Source organism: Pelophylax lessonae (genome assembly GCF_965119305.1).
Source record: "Pelophylax lessonae genome assembly, chromosome: 11".
Lineage (NCBI taxonomy): Eukaryota > Metazoa > Chordata > Amphibia > Anura > Ranidae > Pelophylax > Pelophylax lessonae.
The window spans coordinates 187,456,662-187,479,147 of record NC_138778.1 but is presented as its reverse complement, the minus strand read 5'-3'; the positions used below and the strand labels follow the sequence as shown (position 1 = coordinate 187,479,147).

General features: G+C 42.3%; 1 protein-coding gene across 1 annotated transcript in view; it reads right to left on the bottom strand.

Moving 5' to 3' along the window:
* The window catches only part of CRHR1 (corticotropin releasing hormone receptor 1), a 369,096-nt gene that overhangs the window by 79,485 nt on the left and 267,125 nt on the right, over positions 1 to 22,486 (bottom strand). The window lies entirely within an intron of this gene.

Genomic DNA, 22,486 nt, shown 5'->3' with positions numbered 1-22,486 from the left:
ACATGTCATGCTTTAAAACTGCGCACGCTTATGGAATGGTCCCAAACTACAGTACTTAAAAATCTCCATAGGCGACAAAATAAATTTTTTTCCAGGTTACCAGTTTAGAGTTACAGAGGAGGTCTTGCGATAGAATTATTGCTCTCACTCTAACATTCGCAGTGATACCCCACATGTGTGGCTTGAACACCGTTTATATATGCTTGCACGAATTACGTATGCGTTCACATCTGCGCACGAGCACCGAGGGATGAGAGGCTTTAAGAAAATGTTTTTCTTATTTATTTTACTTTTTATTTTTATACTGTCCCTTTATGTATTTATTTTTTTATCACTTTTATTCCTATTACAAGGAATGTACACATCCCTTGTAATAAAAATAAGCACGACAGGTCCTTTTTATTGAGAGATCTGGGGTCAAAAAGACCCCAGATCTCTCATTTACCTGTCATGTTTTTTTTTTTTTTTTTGCGATAGGGCCCTACAGGTTCTAGTTACGCCACTGGCTCTCGTGTTGATTGTCAAAGTGGATTGAACATTCCCTTTCTGCAAAATGTCACTGCGATGTTTTGGAAGACCTAATCTGGATTTTTTTTTCACTTATATATGCACATGTGCTTGTTCTATATTTAATATGTTATATTTCATTTTAATTGAGTCACCTTGTACATTTTCACATTTTAGCGCGGCAATTTACACATTTATCACTGTTACATAGTTGGTCTGTCTATTTTTTTGCCAGCCCTGTAAGCGTTACTTAAAGAGGAAGTAAACTTCCATCTTTAAGGTTTATCTATAGGTAAGCCTATATTAAGGCTTACCTATAGGTAGTGTAAATATCTCCTAAACATGCACAGTTGTCTTAAGAGATATTTACTGAGCTAGCAGCCAGTTATGTGATTGGAGCATGCACTCTGAAGGAACAGCCACCTGTGTCGTTTCTTCAGAGCAGTGTGCTGTAACTGGCGGCTCCGGCTCGCATGCGCAGAAGTGATGTCATCGCGGCTCCAGTCAGTCACAGAGTCGGAGCCACGAACCCAGAAGGAAGACGGGGGAGAGATGGACGCTGCCTTCAGCGATGGCATTGCATCAAAGCTCCTGAGGAAGCCATCGAGATACACGTCTGAGGTCCTAGCCACCATCCTATTCTTACTTTGGCGGCTTTTACAGTAAGTGCATTACTAGTATCTGCTTCAGCCGCATTGCACTTTATGCACCTTGTATATGGATTTGTAGCAATATTTTATCTACGTTTTATTCTGACCACTGATATTGTACAGTGAGTCAGTGTTTTATTACATTGTATAACTACTTAATTTTAATAAATACTACACTATGAGATCTTATTTCTCATGTTTGGTGATTCATCCTGTATGACCGGCGTGAATAGCCTGTGTGATGACATCATTTTGAAAGAGCGGGACCGCATAAATCTCTGGTATTGAGATCACTTCCAGAGAGAGATTATACCATGGTGTGTTTGCTGTCCTCTAATCCAGACAGCATATGGTTCTGGTGAGTTTGCAATTTTACCACTTGGTGGAGGATATCACCATGGTGACACATTGGAATTATCATAGAGCACCGGAAACTACCACAGCTTTTTTTCACTTGAATTTTGATATATAGAGTTTTATATGTTTTAGATAAATATTTTGATATATTACTTGTTCATGTCACACTTAGCTTTATAATATGGTCGACCGCACTTTATCATTGAATATTATTGTATATACAGTGCTGCAACCTCCTATTGATTGATGGCATTGCATCGCTGAAATGCTCGTTTTCAGGTACGTTTAAAATAATGTGCTAGTATGCTATACATACTAGCACATTATTTCTTTGCCTTGCAGGTAAGGAAAAGAAAAAAAGTGCAGCAGTTTACAACCGTTTTAACAGAAGCACAGTAAAAACAGGTCTCCTCCCCTGCCGGACAGGGCAGTGCTATGTGGCAGAGCTGTGTAAACCTCAGGACCACATGGACAGAAATACAAATCTTTTTGTAGGTAAAAAACAAAAACCCTTGATATACATTTTATCTGTGTATTTAGCTGTGTGAATGGAGTTCAGCTTTAAAAATGGCTTTTCTCTGTTCTCTCTTCATTACTGTGGCAGAGGAGAGACCACAAGTACGCACAGCGACTCTGTTTTCTATGCAGCTCCTGTTCTTCCCTGGAGTCCGCTGTCACCCTCACAGTTGTCACCTCCTGCAGCCAAGGACCCGCAGGTTCACGCCAAAGGCAGAAGATTGATGTTGTGACATTCTCACAGCCCACGCTGGCTCCAGCAGTTTGCAGGCTGCATTAGTAAGGAGCCAGGTCGTGGGATGTGTGCAGTGGAGGACTATTAGTTCAGATGTCCCCCAATAATTCTGGATGCTCTTGTAACAACACCATAATCAGTTGTCTCCCCGCTGGCACGGATTCCTTTGCAGGACAGATTACCCAGCAGTCTATCCCTGAGCTGATTTGTATTTCACCGGCGTAGTTATTTCTATTAGAGATAGAAAACTTTTGTCGGCATTGCATACCACGCGAGATATATTTAATACACTGCAGTGGTGTATATATAAGCATATAATTGGTTTTCCAGCTTGCCTGGTTTCTCATTACTTGCAGACAAATGCATTTTGCTAGTGGTTTGGAGATTGGGATGGAGAAGGAGGCGCATGTTGTGTCTCATTTTCTCAGGGGTCAAGGGTGCTTTCCAACTTAAAGAAGCGTATTCAGAAACAATCACTCATTTGCATAGTAAGGAGCGAGCTGGAGAATCAGTCATTGAAATAGACACAAAGGCTCTGCATAAATTTTATCTTTCTCAATAAATGTTTATTAAGGATTTCAAGAGGTATACATAGATATGGTAACAATTACAATGACACACCATCAATATCTGTATCAGTTAGGAGGGTTACAGATGATGACACATATGTTTTAAAACAGTTTGCCACCAATGGATTAATTTTACTCTATCAACAAAATATCAGTAACTAGCAGTTAGTTGAGCTAGACATGAGGGAGGCAGAGATGCAGTAGAATAGGAAATTTTAGTAAATGTCCCATGAAAGGAGGAGGGGGTGAGAGGGGAGCAGAGGAAATTACTGTATACAATTGGTGTTTTTTTTTTTTTTTTTTTTGGGGGGGGGGGGGGGAAAGGTATAAGGGAAGGAAATTTGTTAAATCAAAGGGGCTCTGCAGTGCATCCCCCATAGGTAATTTAAATTTACAGAGACATGGCTTTTATCTTGTTTTGGTAGTCCTGAATTGAGCAGACCCATAACATACATGTGTGGTCCTTCCCCTCTATCTACTCTTTCCTCTATAGGTAATGAAAGAATTAAATTATGTATAGATATACAGTATGCCTTAGCATAAGCAATAGGTAAAGGTTTCTATGTGGCAGCTGTAAAGGGACATTCTTAGGTCTAACTCTTCAGCTGGTTAGCATTGGGGCCCAGTTATACCACTGGTGTACATGAAAATAGTCTCAGTCAAGCCTGCAGACAGCAATAAGCCTACTATATGGCTGTATGGTCAGTTCCTAAAGGGCTCAGTCTCTCATTCTAGCAGCAGATAGTAAATCCCCACAGCAGCAGCAGCCCACCAGTCCCAGGGATATTGAAGCTCACCATGCGATCACACATAGCAATTAATCCACTGTCTGCTCTGCACTCAGTTGACTCTGGCTGTCACCACTTATGAAATCAGCACTCCGGATCCTGCTCAGACCGCTGATATACAACAGTGATGGTGCACACTGGACAGCGAAGTGCACTCTCCAGTCTCCCTCATGACAAGAGGAAGCTGTGTCCTGTACAGCCTGGGAAAGTTCAACTCTTTCCCCTCATTCTGGCAATATCTCTCTGGAAAATGCAATTCAAAAGCTCTTGATTACAGTAGAGTCTCTCTACTCTTGACTACAGTTCACACAGTGCAATGCTACCTAACTCAGTTTATTGAACTCTTCCTGCACAGCAGCTCCCTCGTCTTGCTGATATGGTGGTTAAGTTTAGCACCCCAGGGCAGAAGCTGCAGCCAGTGTTTCTCTCCCTTTCCACTCTTAGCCAAGCACCTGGCTACATTACAAATGTATTATTTCCTGCCAAAATCTTCGGATGATTGATGATTACTTTGATTAGCTACAATCTTTACTTCTTGGTAATCATCTATCTGACTGTGTCCCTCCATCATCTTTCAAGAAATGACGCATGAGATTTGGTTGGAATTATCCTTTAACACTATGCATGAATAAAAACAATCGAGCACATGGATGACATTAGCTTTTCTTACAGACAATTTCGTTTGCTGATGTCAGTACATTTTAAATTGTACAATGAGCTTGTGTATGGATTTTCCTAAATCCCATCTAATTGTGCTCAATCACATTAAAACTGTCCATTGCTACATGGCTCATGGCAAAGTGCTGAATTGGACTCCCTGGACACCGCTGATCTTTACCCTGTATGTCATGTATAAGGCTTATGTCTGTCTGTGATGATGTGTATGAAAAATAAGGAGTAATTTATTCCGTCCAATTTCACCCGCTGTCACTTGGTGTACAGCATCTGTCACCCAGTAATACAGATCTTCAGACAATGGAAACATTATAGACAGTAACACTGTCACCGGTCACTAGTGGATTCTTCAAAGAAATATATACAGAAGGTACTCCGCAGAGGGGTAACAAGAAGATCAACTTACGGCAATGTGTCACTGCAAGGTCTCACTGAGACAGTAAATAAAATCTCCCTAGCAGGGGAACAGGCTGAAATAAAAACTCAGAGGCCCCAATACTTCCCCATCCTTTATACAAGGTTACATTTAGTTAGCAAGGTTTCATGTGGAATTTTGCTAATTGTATGGTCAATTAGCATACAGACGTAGAAACTTGGGACCTGAACAGTGCAAAACTGAGGCTATCCAAACCAAAGTTCAACTACGAATATTTATGAATCTTTTTTTTCTAATTCTCTTTATTTATTTCCAAAAAAGTATAAATTACAAAACAGAAAACTGTGACTGCAGATAGTCATTAGAACAGCGGAAGTGCTATATACTGTAGACACCTAGTGCCTGGCATAGGCACGGATAGATGTGAGTGCAACTTTTTTATACTTGCTTGTAAACATCAAATAAAATTTACTACACTATAAGTCCTTCTCTGTGTCTCTCGGGGAGTGTATCTCTACATCCTGGCCATTTCTTGAGGGATCATTGGAGTGGAAGGAAGCAAGCTCAGGAACTGAACTGGTTTTCCAAAGCGCATTTTGACCTTCTGGAAAAGGGGTCAAACACCTTTGGTGAGTTGCCATCTACCCTTTGAGCACCCTTGGTGAAGCCACTAAAAGGCATGTCTGTCTAGAAGCACTTTTTATTTTTGGTGTTGGGCATTGTCACATTGGACTTTATGTTTTGCATTTTTTATTGTATATTTTACTTTATGGATTTTACAACACACCAAGTGTTATCACTTATTTACCCAACGCCCATTTGCACATAATCATGTATGTTTGATTCTGTTTTTAAATTGTGAGTGCCAAAACCTTTACCTATTGTTTTTTCCAATTTTGAGGTGATTTCATTACTTTTTTTTAAAGGGGCAGCCACACACACTTGATCCCACTTTCAGGGCGCCGTCACCTGTCAGTATGATACGAATGGTTTCATTACACCATTGAAGGCCCCGACCCCTACAACCCTGGCAACCAGACCAGATGACACCACAAGTCTCAAAAAACATGGCCGCGCTCTGAAGTGTCTATAGTGTAAGACTAAAGACTTTAACCAATATAAATCTGCCCTACAAAAATAAAATTCTTGCCTCCACACTGCCAAGCAGACCTATTTTATCACTTTTGTTAACACCTTCTTATCCAGCCCCCGTCAACTCTTCTCTACCTTTAACTTTCCACTTTGTCCTCCACTGCCTCCACCCACCAACTCACTCACTTCCCAGGAGATCGCCAATCACTAAGATTAAGATTAATTCAATTTGTGATGAAATCTCTACTCTACAGATATCCCCCCACTTAACACCCCATGTCCAATTAACACTCCCCTTATTCAACCCTGCTACTATAGACAAGGCTGCTAAAACTATTTCTAACGCTTACCTAACCACTTGTCCCCTAGACCCAGGTCCCTCTCCAACATTGTGGTCACCCTCTAACTCTATCCTACACTCTCTAACCCGCATCTTCAATCTCTCTCTCTTTTCTGGCATCTTCCCTGCCTCTCTAAAACATGCACTGGTCACCTCCATACTTAAAAAGCCTTCCTTAGACCCTAGCAATCTTAACAACCTACACCCCATCTCTTGTTCCCCTTTTCCTCCCTTTTCCATCTGGGTCCCCCAAGGTTCTGTTCTTAGACCTCTCCTATTCTCAATCTACACCTCCTCCCTGGGTCAACTGATAGCCTCCAATGGCTTTCAATATCATTTCTACGCTGACAACACACAAATCTATCTCTCTACCTTTCAGCTCACTTCATGAGTCTCCTCACACATCTCTAATTTACTAACAGACATATCAGTCTGGATGTCACACCACTTCCTTAAACTCAATTTGTCCAAAACCAAGCTGGTAATATTTCCTCCCCTGCATGCCCCTTCCCCTGACTTCTCTGTCAGGATCAATTGCACAACCATCAAACCATTCCCACATGTCAGGGTGCTAGGTGTAATCCTGGAATTCCAACTCTTTCGGCCCTACATCCAAACACTTTCCAAAGCTTGCCGCCTCAACCTCCGCAATATCTCCAAAATACGCCCCTTCCTAACCAATGACACCACAAAGCTCTTAATTTACTTCCTGGTTATCTCATGCCTCAACTACTGAAACTCCCCCCTCATTGGCTTACCTTTACATAGGCTATCCACTATTCATTCCATCATGAATGCTGCTGCCAGACTCATCCATCTTACAAACCGCTCATCCACAACTTGGCCCCCAGCTACATAACTAACCTAGTCTCAAAATACCAACCAAATTGTTCTCTTCGTTCCTCCCAAGACCTCCTGCTCTCTGGTTTCCTTGTTATCTCCTCCAATGCTCACCTCCAGGGCTTCTCCTGAGCCTCTCTTATCCTTTGGAATTCCCCACCCCAATCTGTCCGACTATCTCCTACTCTATACACTTTTAGGTGATCCCTGAAAACTTTTCTCTTCAGAAAAGCCTATCCTGCCTCCACCTAACAACTGTAAATTTTATTTTTTCCATCAGCTCATCACCCACAGTTATTACCTTTTGTATCACTTGACCCTCCCTTTTAGATTGTAAGCTCTAACGGGCAGGGCCCTCTGATTCCTCCTGCATTGAATTGTATTGTAACTGTACTGTCTACCCTCATGTTGTAAAGTGCTGCACAATCTGTTGGCGCTATATAAATCCTGTATAATAATAATGATAATAATAATTGTTTTAACTCCTTATCTCGTCCACACTAGGGATGATCGAACGGTTCGGGTCGACCATCAGTTCGACCCGAACATTGACTGTTCGAGGTTCGGCCGAATTTAGAACTTTTTGCTAAAAAAGTTCGGAATTCGGCAACCAGAACCAACCAAAAGGTAATGGGCCAGGAAATGGGCTTTAAAAGCCAGTGATTGGACCAGAACCATTAGCAAAAGCCAATTGAGGGGGCAGGAGAATGCTAGGAATGTGATTGGAGTGACTAGGGGGTCCCTAGGCCAATCATTAGTGAATACGCCCCCCAGTATATAAGATAGCCCCTGCCAAATTCCTAGCATTGTAATACAGGGACATGGAAGAGAGTGGAAGCAGTTCTGTTAATTTTTCTTTAAAAGTGTCATTTAGCATTTATTAGTGTGAGGAAAGGGATATCTAGTGTAGTTAGGGTGCTCTTTTACACTTTAGTTAGATGCAAACATTTAGTTTCTGTAGGGAAAGTGTTAAGTGCCAGGGTGACCGTAATGTAGTGTAGGGTGAACTGACTGCTATGGCAGGGTGACTAAACCCTTCCATTTCAGGGTGACCGTAATGTAGTGTAGGGTGAACTGACACTGACTGCTATGGCAGGGTGACCAAACCCTTCCATATTAGGGTGACCGCTATAGAGAAAAGCTAGTTTCTCTGAAGTCACTTTCGCTGCAGTAATATGGCTTCGCCCCTGTCAGCTTGCTTTTTGGCTACAGGCGTCTATAGGGATTTTTTGAGCACATGTTTGGAGTCAGGCATGACATCTGAACATGTGTATAGGGGGTATATATACACACCCATGTATGTATATATACACCTAGACATATATAGGTGTGATAGTAGCAGAAATATATGCTTGCGCTAATGAAATCATTTACACTAATATGGCTCCGCTCCTATCACACCTATATATGTCTAAGTGTAAAATACATATAAGTATGTGTGTATATATACCACTATACACAAGTTCAGATGTTTTGCCTGCCTCCAAAGAACCCAAAAAAATGCCCAAAAAAACGCTAGTGCCAAAAAAAAAAAACGCCCAGGTGTGTTGTTGCAGGCATTTTTTTGGGGGTTTTTGGAGGCAGGCAAAACATCTGAACTTGTGTATACGGGTATATATACACACATACTTATATGTATATATATACACCTAGACATATATAGGTGTGATAGTAGCAGAAATATATGCTTGCGCTAATGAAATCATTTACACTAATATGGCTCCGCTCCTATAACACCTATATATGTGTAAGTGTAAAATACATATAAGTATGTGTGTATATATACCACTATACACAAGTTCAGATGTTTTGCCTGCCTCCAAAAACCCCCAAAAAATGCCTGCAACAATACACCTGGGCGTTTTTTTTTTGGCGCTAGCGTTTTTTTGGGCATTTTTTGGGGTTCTTTGGAGGCAGGCAAAACATCTGAACTTGTGCATAGTGGTATATGGCACATAGCAATGTGTGTGCTTCCAATAAAATGATATAAAGAGTGTCCCGTGTTCAGATGAAGAAAATCCAGTGATGAAAACAACTTGTAATCACCAATATAGTGAATCCCTCCACCAGGTGAATCAGCCTCTCACCTTTCTGAAGGACCCAAACGGGCCAGCAATCACATGTATCATTGATCAGACTTCCAGGAAAGAGCCACACTATATTGCACCTCAAAGGGATCCCGGGACATATAGAAAACAGATGAAGAAATCTAGTGCTCTCCGCTTACTAATGAGGGTATGCTTTATTAGAGAAAGGCAGATCAACTCACATTTGTCGGGCACTCAGCTGTGCCTGCTGTATAATCGATGTCAGCGATCTGTTACCAGAGAGAGACTCTGCGTCGGCCACGCACGCTCCGCCCCCCTATACGCGTTACGTCGAGCGTAATGCTCCTTTGACTTCCTCGGTAGGTTATGACCCCTACCGAGGAAGTCAAAGGAGCATTACGCTCGACGTAACGCGTATAGGGGGGCGGAGCGTGCGTGGCCGACGCAGAGTCTCTCTCTGGTAACAGATCGCTGACATCGATTATACAGCAGGCACAGCTGAGTGCCCGACAAATGTGAGTTGATCTGCCTTTCTCTAATAAAGCATACCCTCATTAGTAAGCGGAGAGCACTAGATTTCTTCATCTGTTTTCTATATGTCCCGGGATCCCTCGAGGTGCAATATAGTGTGGCTCTTTCCTGGAAGTCTGATCAATGATACATGTGATTGCTGGCCCGTTTGGGTCCTTCAGAAAGGTGAGAGGCTGATTCACCTGGTGGAGGGATTCACTATATTGGTGATTACAAGTTGTTTTCATCACTGGATTTTCTTCATCTGAACACGGGACACTCTTTATATCATTTTATTGGAAGCACACACATTGCTATGTGCCTTATGAACTGGATATGATTTATTGTCATCACTTTTTGATTTTATATTTCTGGCGCATCACATTTTTGTATGATTTATAGTTTATTGTGATTTGTGAAACACGATTGGTGCATGCTGCCGGACACCACTATTGATTTATAAGTTCACACACCTGATTTATGCACAGTGAATTGGTGTTGAGTTATTTTATCACATATAATAGGTTTGCGCTGATAGTTTTTTTGTATTGCATAGTGGTATATATACACACATCCCTTCCCTTCATATATGCCTGCCTCAAAAGACTCAAAAAAATGCCCAAAAAAACGCTTGCTACTAAACTGGCAAGGTGTGAAAAGAGAGAAGCCACTATCCTGTTCTATAAGTGACCTAATACAAACAATCTTTTTTTTTTATGGTTCTGGACATGCTACAGAGCTGAAACTTCACAGGTACACTTTTTAGACCCCCCAGATACTAAATCCAAATAATTTTTTTCTTTTTTTTTTTTTTTTTTAATTTTTTCAATAATTGGCTCTCTATCAAAAATTAAAATTTTTAAGAACTTTGTTTTGTGTGATTAATAGTCCCTGGGGTATGACCCAGAACCCTAGGCACTTTTTAGGGGCATTTATTGGGTTTTAGGGCTTCAAAATGGTATTTTTTGATTACCGAAGTTCGGGTCCCATTGATTTCAATAGGGTTCTGAAATCCAGGTCGAACTTTCGGGAAGTTCGGATGTTCTGGCCGAACCGAACTTTTGAAAAGTTCGATCATGCCTAGTCCACACAATGAGGGTCCTCATACTTGAAAAAATGAGAAAGAAATGTGTTTTCTTTCAGAGGACAGTATAAGGGGGAATGTTTTAGAATGAAGAAATATAAGGTCTATTCAGAAGTAAAAATTTGTTATTGGTGCAATGAGGAAGTGTTATGTATCTTGATGTATCTTCTTCCAACATTTGGTGATATTATCTTGTTCAAGCAAGGCTCCAAGTGGCTGCTTTGAAGGCAGAGGGCACAATAAAAGGAACTGTCACCATGAACCTCCTGTCCACACAAATTGTTATAGTCGTATCACCTTTGCATCCCTTCAAGACCTACTTTAAAGTGTTACGAAACCCACAACAGTAAAATCAGTCTGAATATTTTGGAAAGCATGCTTGTTATACTCACTGTGGAACCTAAGGGGTTAATCCTCCACATTGTGTAAAAAGATTGTTTTATCCTGTCGTCTCTGATCCTCCCCTTCTTCCACTGTCCCCAATCTATTTCCTTATAAGACAGAGCCTTTGGAGGCAATCTGCACATGCTTGATTTGGTGTATATTACAAGCGAGTTTTTTTTTTCTCTTGGGAATGTGATCAGCACAGGACCAATCAGCACTGTCCAGACAGAGGGTCAGGTGTCACGCAGCCTCATAGGACAGTCAGAGTAGAATGATAACTCCTCCTACAAGCTTTAACCAGACATTGATAGTCACAAGACAGCTATATACTGCTGATGGGAAATAGTATTTAGCAGTTTATATTTACTAAAATAATTGCATTTCCATGTTCTGTGTACTGTGGGAGACCAAATATAGGGAATGCAGTGTCCGGGGTTTAGTAACACTTTAAGTTCTTAAAAAAGACCCAAGAAACTTTACATTGGATATGGTAATAATGGAATATGACAACATAAAATGTTTCTCGATTTAGTTTCTTTATTGCAGGTTGACAATCACTTTTCTGTGCAAATAATATTCGCTTTGCATTGACTTTGTAGTATCTATCATCTTATAGTATCTTTATTAGATTACAGCATGGCATTAGAGCATCCACAGAAAAATAAGAGCCCTTGAGGAAAGCACTGACAGAGAAAGAGTACAGAATCACAGTTGTCTGGAGTTGAGAGACAAGAATTGGGCAACATGTGTCTCCAGCAGGCAGAGCAGATCTGCATGTAGAGATCTGAAGCCTTGAACAGCTTTGCTAATCTATTCTATTTTGTCCACTATCACTCAGTGCTGCACCACATCTGTCACCCAGGAACATGTTTATCCAAAAGGAAGTATCAGACAATGTAAAAGTGTAAAAGCTTCAGTCAGTTGATCTGCTAAAGGAATAGCGATTGTTTAGCTAGGAAATGATATGTTTGCAAATACTTGTGAACGTTCGCCTAGATTAGTAAATATATGTTTGCCTCCATTATGCAATCACGTGAAATAAAAAAAAAATGGGTATTGTGTGTACTGGATGCTGCACTTGTGCCCTTCTAGGCATGTGGAAACATAGATGGGCTAAATAACAGCTCAGAACAGCTACATATGATAATCCTCATAAACAGCATCCCTCTCAGTAAAGTCCAGGGTAGTTCTGGTTACACAGGTGAACAGCCGGAGGGATCCAAGGACAAAGGGCCACCCCATTGAAACTGGAGTACTCTGGCAGGGATCAAGGAGAGGCTCCCCATAGTAGCTGGGAGTTCCAGAGAAGCTGCATGCTATTGGGCCCTGACCTGGCTGCCTGCAACCCCTTTCTGACACTGGAGGGCTGCTCGCCTGGCTATAGATCACTTGCACAGCAACTTTTGCCTCATCAGGCAAGGCATTACTGTTGGACGAGAAGGCCTGGCTCTCAGTCTCCACTCTAATTCATCCCAAAGGTGGTTTATCGGGTTGAGGTCAGGACTCTGTGCAGGCCAGTCAAGTTCCCCCACCCCAAACTCACTCATCCATGTCTTTTTGGACCTTGCTTTGTGCACTGGTCCAAATCGTTTGGTGGAGGGGGGATTATGGTGTTGGGTTGGGTTTTTTGGGTTGAGCTGACATTTCCCTTCAGTTTCAGTGAAAGGAACTCTTAAGGTGTCAGCATACCAAGCCATTTTGGACAATTTCATGCTCCCAACTTTGCGGGAACTGTTTGGAGATGGCCCCTTCCTGTTCCAACATGACTGCACACCAGTGTACAAATAAGGTCCATAAAGACATGGATGAGTGACCTTGCTTTGTGCACTGGTGTGCAGTCATGTTGGAACAGGAAGGGGCCATCCCCAAACTGTTCTCAGAAAGGTGGGAACATTAATCTGTCCAAAATATCTTGGTATGCTGACGCATTCAGAGTTCCATTCACTGGAACGAAGAGGCCAAGCCCAACCCCTGAAAAACAACCCCACACCATATTCTCCCCTCCAGCAAATTATTTGGACCAGTGCACAAAGCAAGGTCCATAAAGACATGGATTAACGAGTTTTGGGTGGAGGAACGTGACTGGCCTGCGCAGAGTCCTGAGGGCAACTCGCTAGAACACCTTTGAGATAAATTAGAGCAGAGACTGTGAGCCAGGCCTTCTTGTCCAACATCAGTGCCTGTCCTCTGGAAGAACGGTCAAACATTCCCATAGACACACTCCTAAACCTTGTGGACAGCCTTCCCAGAAGAGTTGAAGCTGTTATAGCTGCAAAGGGTGGCCAACTCAATATTGAACTCTACGGACTAAGACTGGGATGCCATTAAAGTTATTGTGTGTAAAGGCAGGCGTCCCAATACATTTGACAATATAGTGTATATTGTGCTTAGACTTCTAAGGTAATCCAAAGCAAGTGGAGCGCTGTACAAATGAGAGGAAACACCATGAAATACCATAACACCACTGCCTGCTTTTATGAATGGTGTGCAAATTGCAAGCTGCAGTGTAGATTAACACTGTATAGTGACTATAGGAGAGCTCTGCTATAAACAGGCCCTGTGCTGCTAGAATTAACGAAAGGTGATTGTTATTGCTAGTAATGCAGCTAAAAATGATATTATTCCTTAGCCCTATTCACCCTGCAGATAAAACAAAGGGACACGGACTTACAAAAGGATTAATACAAGTGTGAAGTCTTCTTAAATTAAGTACATCCTGGAGAAAAAAAAGCATTTTCCTAATTTATTTGTACTTTCTGAAAGAAAAGATTTAACTTGAAAGCAATGCCTTAGGCAGCCTAACCTGACAAAAACCAGTGTTAAACTGCTTTGATTTTTTCAATGACCACATCATAGCTTGCCTTCTCTAATACATGAAGCCCGTAGAGCAAAGCAATGCCCCACTGAGCCTTCTGCCTACTACACTTTACATTCACGCAGGTTCAGGTGGAGCCCAGCTGCAGCCACTCACGCCATGCAGCAGAAAAAGTATAATCCACCTCCTACCGATGAGCTGCTGCCGGCACATCACAAATCATGGAGCCATCAGAATGAGTGAAGATTGCTGCAGGCATCAAAGACCTCGGCGGTGAATAACAGGCCCCGGTAATAGAGATAAATAATGCTATGGAAGAATCAAAAGCTCAGCCAAGCAAGACTGTAGTGGGGCTGATAATGGGATTCATCTGTAACTTTCTTGTTATAGTGACAGATAGGAAGACTGAAATTACTCTTACAGGTAATTGTCTGCCCATGTCATCTTCATGACGGAAAACCTGAGCAGTGTCACCTCCTACCCACAAAGCAACAGGAAACGTTCACAATTCCCAGCACTGATTCTTCCCTACTTTCTAGAGGGCTGATTTAAAACAAGAACACACAATCGGGCTTCATTCACACCTGAGTGATTTGTGAAGTGCGACAACACATAACATAAAGATTCCCAATATATCCAATGGTGCCCATTCACATCTGAGAGTACACAAGCTTTTTTTTTTAGGCAGATTCAAGCATTTTTTGACCCCATAAACCTGAATGGGAGTGCCTAAAATTTTAAGACACGATTGTTTTTGTGCCAAACCCCTGATCTCTTCCTCCAAGCAACCTCAGGCCTTTAAACAAAATGGAGGATCTTGAACCTCTACTGCCCCCAGCAGTAAAGAAACAGAATGGAAATTGGCCATTCGGACATGGCTAAAGAGTTTTGATAGCACAAGACACCCAACTCCACACAGAAAAAAACAGCAAGAAGATACAAGGATGACAACAACATATGATATCATGGATGATATTGCTTTCCAATAGCTAAAACAACTTGAAAACCCATGAAAAACACATGAAAAGTGCTTCAAAAAACATGTGTTTGTGCAGAAAACAATGAGCAAAATGACAAAAAAACTTAAAAATCCACAGAAAACACGCTCAAGTATGAATGGGAGCTTAGGGAAGGGTCATGGTGTCACAGAGATTACATGGAAAGACAAATTATGGCAAGATTAAAATGCAAATCCAGCCAAAACATGTTTATGAGTGTCCCTGTTGGGTTTTACTGCTACCCAGGGCTCCACTAGCTGACCCCAGATGATGTCTTAGCAGACGAAACGTGTCAGTCCATGCTCTATTCAGGCCACTGCCTTTTACATGTTGTTCTGTTCCAACTGGATTTGATGTTAAATCCTTGGCTATCAGATTTGATGTAAGTGTTCTACCTTTTTTTAATAAAGCTGTCAATTGTGGTTTTATACAATGTGGAGGCATTTTCTATTTACATGGTTCACAGGAATACCTAAAATTATCGAATGAGTGGCTATCATGTTTCAAGATGGTAGAGTGAGACTTTCCAAGGCTGCTTCAGTAACCAATATTTGGAGTACCAATGCTATACTGACTCAGTACTACAGTATCTGAGTCCAATAGATCCCGTGTAAGCGACAAGACAGCCGACTGTCAGCTATGAACGCCGGTACCGGGGTGATGCCTCTAGCTGCAGGCATCACTCCGGTACAGCACTTTTCCTGAAATATCTACAATATCGGTCACCTCAGGGACCGATTCTGATATATCGGGAAAAGTGCATATCGGCCCTCGATATATCAGCTTTGCCGATAATCAGTCGATCCCTAATTTGTTTAATCTCTGTGTATCACCAGAGGCCATTCACTTCATTGAGTATATGTAAGGGTATACAACCACTTTAAGTGGAATTCCAGGTTATTACTAACTAACCTTAAACCTGCTCCCATCCCGCAATAGATTGAATTCATCCCGCACCCAAGGAATGTGAAGATTGTACACTGAGCACATGTGCAGCTTAGCATACAATTTTTAAAGAAGCATTTAGTTCAAAAATGACATTCAGACTCTCTTCTGCAATAAAAGCCTTCCGGCTAGCAACATTTGTATGATACTCTTCAGTTCCATTCAAAAGTGTACTGGTTTATATTTCAAGACTAACTTCTTGTGGGATTGAGAATGAGAATACAGAATACATGTGCAGGATGTGTAGGATGTGGAGGTCCCACTGTCAATATCTCATTCAACTTGGGACAGGTGAGTATAAAACTGGGCTTGTCTGTGAAGACACAGAGACACAGGCTGTAACTAGCGATGTCTGCAACGCTAAGAATATTTATATTACTGCCCTATTTCTCCTTTTTACACCTACAGGAATATTGCAACAAAGAAATGTAAAGAAAATGGGCAAAATCCTTGTTTTAAAGTGGTTGTAAAGGCTGGCATTTTTATTTACCTTCATGCATTCTATGCATGAAGGTAAAAAACCTTCTTTGTGCTGCAGCCCCCCCTCCCCCAATCCTTACCGGAGACCCATTTTGATCCAGTGATATGCAATGGCTCCCCGGAGTCTCTCTCTGGCTCCCACTGCTGTCAATCACAGCCACTGAGCCAATGGGAAGAGAGAAGGGGTGGAGGTGGGCCGCAGCTCTGTGTCTGAATGGACATGCAGAGCAGCAGCTCACGAGTGAGCCTGCTTGGGTGCCCCCAAAGCAAGCTGTTTGCTCTGGGGGCAATTGGCAGAAGGGAGGGGCCAGGAGCGCTGGCGTGGGACCCAAGAAGAGGAGGGCTGCTCTGTGCAAAACCATTACACAGAACAGGTAAGTATAACATGTATAACAGAAAATGTTACCTTTAATAACACTTTAAGAAGGCAGTATTTAGCACCATTCACTGAAACCGAACCCCCCCCCCCCCCCCCACATCCTGTACCAAAAAACTTAACCCACATTGTGTGGGAAGAGATATGTGTCACTTATAATAATGTTCTAAGGTACTAAGCATCAAATGAGCCTTTCACACCTAAACAGGGCTGCTGTCAGATATCACAGGGCCCCATACAGCTTACCTTCCCCGACCAAAAGTGACAGGACAGATTTATCAGTCCCTTTCTCTGAAGTCTCTTCTGCACAGATGAATGGATAGGAATCGCTCTGAGGTTTCATGTTCATTCACTAACTGAAGCATAGTAAACACAGACACAGTTTACTATGCATTGGTGACAAATGGACACAGGAGTGACTGGTAGCGATCGCTCACTGTGTTCATTCAGGAATAAAAGGGACCAGTGAATGACATATTTACCTGCCCCTTCCCCCGCTCTCTATCCTGAAACATCCCCCTGTGTGCCCACAGCAGAAAAGAGAGAGGGGAAGCCGGCAGCGCTGCGGGGGGGGGGGGGGAAGGGGCCCTGGACAGCAGATGTAGGGGGTGCATGTGTTGAAACCAATCCCCCTTCAGTGAAGCTGGTGGGAGTAAGAAGAGGAGAAGCTGGCAGAGCTGCAAGGGGAGGCAGGAAAGGATCGGTGTCTGCAATAAGACAGTACAGCTGGACCTCCTGCTCAGCAGGTGCCTGGGCTCCCCTTTTGAACTGATGGGGTCCGGGCCCAGTACAGGAGGGCTGGCTGTACTGCCTTATCAGTGGCCCTGCACCTAAATCTCCTCCAAATTAACCAAGTGCAACACATATACACCATAAGGGTAGACAGGGCTAGAACAACAACCTTCTAGTTATATATCCACAGTGTGAGATTCTCTGACTACAAGTCCCAGGAGATTTGGAGTGAGATTTGGTAATGTCATTACTATGCTTCTCAATGTTATCCCTTATGGAGGCTCTGACATTAAAGCCTCGTACACACTACTAGTTTTTTTTGTTCACAAGCAAACAGTTACTTCCAGCACTATGAGGTCCTCTCTAGTTGGAAAATGAGCAACAGCAAAGCCAAACACTAGGCGGATGCAGCCCCCCCCCCCCCCACACACCCCACATGGGGTGATACAAATTAGACCTACAAAAACAAAGGGACAAGGAGGCGCACGCACCTAGTGCATTATCAAACACATTTATTAATAATATAAAACCTCTAAAAGTGGATACTTACAAAGTAGCAACTGATAAAAGCCAATGAACCACAAGATGACATGTAGTGTGGACACATGTAGTCCAATACCCATATAGGGTTGTCAAGCTGATGCGTTTCAGGGGCGCACTCCCTTCCACAGAGCTAGGCTGAGACTAACCCAACGGGCTGAACAAAAAAAATTGGCAGCTCAGGTTGGAGCCGCTGTACTAACAATCTGATGATAGTACAGAGATCTCCTCTGCTAAGCTATTGTGTTCTAACATGGGGCGGCCCCTCTGCCAGAACACTCTGGTCACTGTTCTCAGCAATCGGCTGAAAGCGCTGAAAGGGAGCTGTTGGACTGGCTGCCCTACACGCCGGCCGAATGTCGGTCGTTTTCTAGTGAAATCAATGTCACCCGAAATACGGCCAATGTTACCCGACATTCGACCCTTGTGTACTAGGCTTTAGAACCGAAACCCTCCCTCAGGCAAGAATGCCGCTTCAACCCAGAGACACATGGTAGGTGGTAAGTCAGTAATGGAAAAAAGATCATTTGCAACGGGACCCCACAGGCAATACCAGTGACTGGTCCTTTGCTCTTCACCTGCTCTTGAATAGAAGGATTAGAAACCCAGTCCTGTTTTTTTGCTAAGGGGGAAATTCACCCTTTCTATTGTGCAACTGAAATTCAGGGAAATAAAAAATGTAGAGGGGAAGACTTCCAAAGATGGACTTGTTGCAGAGCCAGGTGTCTAAGAGAGGATTTCCCTCACTTCCTAGATAATAACAAAGCTTTTTAACCCTTACCTACTCTATCTATAATTGAAAAATTGGCTTTGGATACGCATTAAATATTACACTACTAAAATATACCAAAACCTCCATTACATAAACAATAAAGTACGTTGACTAAAGCCCCGAATGCCGAGCAACATCGGCCAGTAAAAAAAAACCTGCCGACATCCAGCCCGTGTGTATACCAGCCGGTCCAACAGAAGCCGGCCGTTTGGAAAACCAGCAGCCTACTGACTCCTGATCAGGGCTCTCAGCCAATGGCTAGAGAGCGCTGGTCGGAGTGTTCTGGTGGGGAGGGGGGGCGTTCCCCTGTCAGAACACATCAGCTCAGCGGGGGAGATTGCTGTACTAACCACAGATAGTTAGTACAGTGGCTTGACATTTTTTTTTGTTCTACTAGACTTTACTCAAATATTTAAAAGCTCACTGGGAGGACTCCATTGCATTTATCATTTTAATTCATGTAGTCACCTACTCACCGTGAATCATGAAAGGGGTGCTGACTCGTAACCTGAAACCAAATTCCAAAAAGAAATCAGCTTTTAACCACTTAAGGACACTCCCGTCGCAGTTATACTGCAGCAGGCAGCCCCTCCTGCGTGAACCAACGTATGTATACGTCGGTTGCGCACCTGCTTGGCAGCGGGGTCTCCGATGCACGGGGCAGGTGGCTCCGATTGACGCCTGACACCCTGGATTGTTTCCCCCCTGAGAGAAAAGGACGGTCAACTATTGTAAACACAGCTGACCATTCTTCTCTCTGGAATGATCACAGAGCGCCTGTGATCCTTCTCTGTGGGATCACAGGTCTCCATGATCATTTCACAAGCCCATCCCCCATACAGTTAGAATCACTCCCCATGGCTCATATTTAACCACTTGATCACCCACAGTATTAACCCCTTCCCTGCCAGTGTCATTATTACAGTAACAGTGCATATTTTTAGTACTGTATGTAGTAATGTCACTGATACCCCCCAAAAGTGTCAAAAATGTCAGTTAGGGGTCCGATCTGTCCGCCGCAATGTCGCAGTCCCACTAAAAATCACAGATCGCCGCCAATACTAGTAAAAAAAAAAAAATTACATAAATCTTTCCCGTAGTTAGTAGACGCGATAACTTTTGCGCAAACCAATCAAACTACACTTATTGCGATTTTTTTTTTACCAAAAATATGTAGCAGAAACCAATTGGTCTAAATTTTTTAAAAATTTCGATTTTTACATTTTTTTTTTTCTTTGGGAATGTTATATAGCAAATAGTGAAAAATATTGTTTTTCAGAATTGTTGTTCTTTTTTTTGTTTATAGCGCAAAAAATAAAAATCGCAGAGGTGAACAAATACCACCAAAAGAAAGCTCTATTTGTGGGGGGAAAAAAGGACATCAATTTTATTTGGGTACAGCGTTGCACGACCGTGCAATTGTCCGTTAAAGTCACACATTGCTGAATCGCAAAAAAATGGCCTGGTCATTAAAGAGGGAAATCCTTCCAGTCCAGAAGTGGTTAAAGACAAAGCTTGAAAAGAAAGTCAGGTGCGCACTTGACCCACAAAGTAAACCTTCTTTTCAGAATTTGTCTTAAATCTGATATTTTTTTGGACATTTCTTAAAGCTGGATGCACACTATCCAACTTTTGTGGTTAGATTTCCTTCAGATTTACCTTTCTTATGTAGTGCAAGGGCCTGCCAGATTACATACAAATTGAAAGTGTTTTAGGTTTGACCTCATATTATATGGTTTTGGTAAATCTAAAGGGAAAAGTCTTCAGAAAATCTTATAGTCTGTATGGCCCATAACTCCGCTGACTTCCTCCTTAGGATTTTGATTGTAGTCATCTTACATCAGCATTTGATATCTACACTGAAGTTTAAAAATGGTGGAGTAGGTGAGAAAAATTTCATCCTAGACAATGCTGCTTTTCTGGCTAATAAATACAAGATTTGAACTAGCTACTTACATACTTTATATAACAGAACAATTTTGAAATCTGTCAAAATTAAAAGCATATAATGTTTAATTATCTAACATGGAGGCTTGCATTAATATGCAGTCTGATAATTCGCTGAAGATTGGAAAAATTGGTGCACAATTCAGTCACATGGAATGGCAATTTTCAGTTGGCTTGTGCAGTATTACATTACCCATTGAATTGATTAGCTCATCTCTATTTATTATGTTCTAATATTATTTTGCATAAGTCGCCAATTTCCTTTCATTATGTAAATGGACAGTAATCTGTACCCTTTCAAGTCATATAAAAAAGTCAATTCACTGAAAACATAATCCATCAGTTTTAGAGCTGATTCATAGATAGAATATGGGTTCCAGCTGAAAGAGGTTACGAACCATGGCGCTATATATTCCCATCTTTACCTCTTTTGCCAATTAGAGCGGTGATCCACTGAATTTGTCATAGCAGTCAATGATCTTAAATGCAGCTACACATTTTAATGTCATTGGCCAAATGCCCAACCCTTGGTGACACATCTTCACTTTGAAATATATGTGGGATTAATAAAGAAATGAACATTATTATAGATGGAATTAAAAATTAAACGTTCACGTCTAATGCTATGCTCTCCTGCGCACATTAATGAAGACGTTTGTGAAGCAGACCTAGTAAGATTGAATTGAAAACATACATGGCACTTTTCCACTGCAAGTACCGGCTCGGCTCTACTTGGCCCTGCTTGGCCCGGTTTGCTTTTCCACTGCTGGTACCGCATGGTACGGTGTTGGAACGGTTCGGTACGGTACGGTATGGCAGTGTTTTTCAACCTTTTTTGTGCAAAGGCACTCTTTTTTAATGAAAAAAATCACGAGGCACACCACCATTAGAAAATGTTAAAAAAATTTAACTCTGTGCCTATATTGACTATTAGATAGCTTTTCACCACACACCACGCACAGTGGAGTTGGTTTGTTTGCATCTCCGGTGAAAGAAAATCCAAATGAAATATAGCTTTCGCTATATTGCCTTGTGCCAGAGAATTTGCTTGAGCTAACCATCTTTGCTTTCTTTTGATCCCCACTCATACTTGGGCTCTCATCTGGCTCCGAATTTTGTTCAGAGTCCAGTTCTTTCCTTTTCAGAAACTTGTCCATCACTGCAGTATCTCACTGTCACTCAGTACTTACCGCGCTTGTCTCCTCCAGATAGCCGATGTCCGTCACACTCAGCACTCTTCTGCGCATGTCTCCATCCAGATCCATCAGTCAGCGCTCTTCTGCTCATGTCTCCTCCAGATCCAGATCCATCGGCGCTCTTCTGCTCATCGGCGATCTACTGCAATGTCTCCTCCTGTCCTCCTCCTGTCAGTGTAACAGTGACACCGGAGCTATTTATAGTCCTTAACATGCGCTTCGGATGAAATTGGAATTTTTCCCATGGCACACCAGGCAATATCTCACGGCACACTAGTGTGCCGCCGCACAGTGGTTGAAAAACACTGCGGTACGGTATGGTTTGCTTTTCCACTAAAGTAGTACTAAAGTTAAGTGGGTGGGATAACAATGAGATTCTCTGACCAATCAGTGGCTAGTAGTGACTGCATGCAAAGGATTGTGGGATATGGTACCGGTATGGTACCTCTTGGAACCACAATCGAGGTGGTACTGTTTTTGAGAACCGTACCATTTGGTTCCATGCAGTGGAAAAGCACTGTCATACCGTACCGTACCGAACCGTTCCTACACCATACCATGCGGTACCAGCAGTGGAAAAGCACAAAAGCGAGCCGAACCGTTCGGTTCCATGCAGTGGAAAAGCGCCAATACAGTGTCTGAAAATACTGTTCCTTGCTCTTCAATGGGGATCTTCAAGAGGCTTTTTCCAATAATCAGCCAACATATGGGGTG